This window comes from Sorex fumeus, unplaced genomic scaffold, assembly GCF_029834395.1.
Source record: "Sorex fumeus unplaced genomic scaffold, SorFum_2.1 ptg000236l, whole genome shotgun sequence".
NCBI classification, from domain to species: domain Eukaryota; kingdom Metazoa; phylum Chordata; class Mammalia; order Eulipotyphla; family Soricidae; genus Sorex; species Sorex fumeus.
This window is the reverse complement of record NW_026606293.1, coordinates 347,279-349,714: the sequence shown is the minus strand read 5'-3', so window position 1 is coordinate 349,714 and position 2,436 is coordinate 347,279.

The following is a 2,436-nucleotide window of genomic DNA, read 5'->3' as shown; positions in this document are numbered from 1 at the left end:
CAGCTTGGGTGGTGCTGGGAAGGTGTAATAGAGGTATGATTAGTGTTTGAAACACTGAGTGGAATAAATTGTGCACTTTAGGGGCAGGAGGAATAGCACAGCAAGTAGGTCATTTGTCTTGCACGCAGCCGACCCGGGTTCGATTCCCAACATCATATATGGTCCCCAGAGCAACGCCTGTGGTAATTCCTGAGTGCCTAACCAGGAATAACTCCTGTGCATCGCGAAGTGAGACCCAAAAAGCCAAATAAAATAAAATAATAAAAATAACTGTGAACTCCATAAAAAATTTTTTAAGTCAGCACTGTGCACGGCTGGGTCTACCTCCCAACCTCCCCCAAATTTTAAAATATATTACAGAAGAACCTAAGGTTAATATTGGAATTAGCAGGTAAGATTATAAAGTTTCTTCTGCATACAGAAAGGATCTGCTCTATTTTAGAGTCCTATATGGGGACCCTTATCTTTCAAAATTGGTCAATTTATTATGGCCACAGTTAGTTATGTAACGAACATACCATACCCACCCTCTATGCCCTCTGTGGTGTGATCATTTTTACACATTCGTTTTTGGTAATGAATGACTTCCCATATAATATTTGTGCAGAGACATCCTTAAGATTTAAAGTCATCAGTCTCTATTGGTCACCACTATTAATGGTACCAAGTACTATTATTTCTCGTGTTATTCAGCAGAGGAATCACAATTGTAAGATAACCCTGCTCTCTAGGCAGCAGGTAGTCCACAGAGAACCTTGACACATTCCACACTGTGTAGTCAATTAAAGGACCTCAATCACTTTCAGACTGACACCTCTATTTCCTAAAACTGCAAATGAGGGCAGGACTGCAACCAATCAGAGTCAAAATCTGAGCTTCTGGTCTTTTAAAGATACCTGAGCCCTTGGTCTTTTAAAGATACCTGAGCACCCATGTACTTCTCTAATCATGGCAGAAAGGTAATCTGATGTACAATGAAGGGTGGTGCAAAAATAACTTTATAGCACCCCATGAACCTGTTACTTCCATCTTCAAAGTGTACTACAACTCTGCAGTAATTAAAATCGCATGGGCCTGGAATAAGGAACAAACTCTCAGATCAATTCAAAAGAACTGAAAATTCAGAGAGCTAAAAGAAAAAAGAAAAAGGAAGAGAGTCCAGAAATGTCCCAAAAACAACAGAAATGAGATCTGCCTTCAGGAGGAAACCTGATAGAGGGACTGGAATGGGATAGGGAAGGGGAAAAAATCCAATAGTGGTGCAGGGAAGTGCAGACTTTCAAAGACAGCAGAATTATTTTTTCTGAGTACCAGTAAGAAAGGCTTTGGTTACAAAAGTTCCTGCTTTCCCAGAATCATCCCGTAGTGAGACTTCCTTCACCCTAACAGCACCAACAGATTAGTAGTCATCAATAGGAGATTCTGACCCAACGGGTCCCCCAAGCAGCAGCAGGAGGAATTCCTTAGACAGAGCCAGATGCAAAACTTCCATACCATGGAGTATGACCCCAAAACGAAGAAAGAAAGTGAACAGCCATGTATGCGGAACATTTCAACCGACCTGCCACTACAGCTTTTGCAGAGCACCTACGGAGCTCCCTGATCGATTGCAAGTACTTGATCATGAAGAGGGTGAAGCCCAGGCTGCAGCAAGGTGACATCATCGTGCTGGATGTGAAGAAGCAGATTGGCGCCTTGTTCAGATCCTGGGTGACCCCATCGCACCCCAGGTGCAGGACAAGGTCCACCTGCTGAAACTCCTGCTCTTCTATGCCGCCAAGCTGATCTTCTATGCTGCCGACTTGAACCTGGACCCTGAGCCCGAGTCCCTCGCACCCTGGGCCCCCTCCACAACACAGACACCTCCTGAGTTCCTCCAGCCCCACTGCCTAAAGTTCGGGTGCTTCAGAAAAAGCAGCTCTGATGGGACCAATGCACCGAATGCATATGCAAGTTTTAGAAACTTTCTACAATAAATATCTTTTCTCTCTCTCTCTTTTTAATAATCCTAGCCAAGTATCTTTCAGAACAGGTCTTAAAGACACCAGGTGTACATATATATTTTTTGTTAAATTATTCATCTATATATTTTTTTTGCAGAGGTGCAAGCCCCAAAACTATACGCACTGTTTACCATTGCCATCCAGATGTGAAAAAAATAATTAAAAAGCCATCATCCATCACTGAATAAAACGTCCAAGCTGCCTCGGAAAGACTGGGAGCACTGGGTCTCCCTCATGGGGAGCAAGCGGCCCCGCACCCTATAATTGTGTCTGTTGATGATGAACTCTCACTCAGTTGCCAGACTCCTGCATTCTCCTGTCATGAATGACCTAGGGGGGGAACATCACAAACCACTGGATATTCAAAGGCTACAATTAAACGTTTTTTTTTAAAGGAAAAAATTAAGGAGATGCTGAATAATGAGAATTTCAT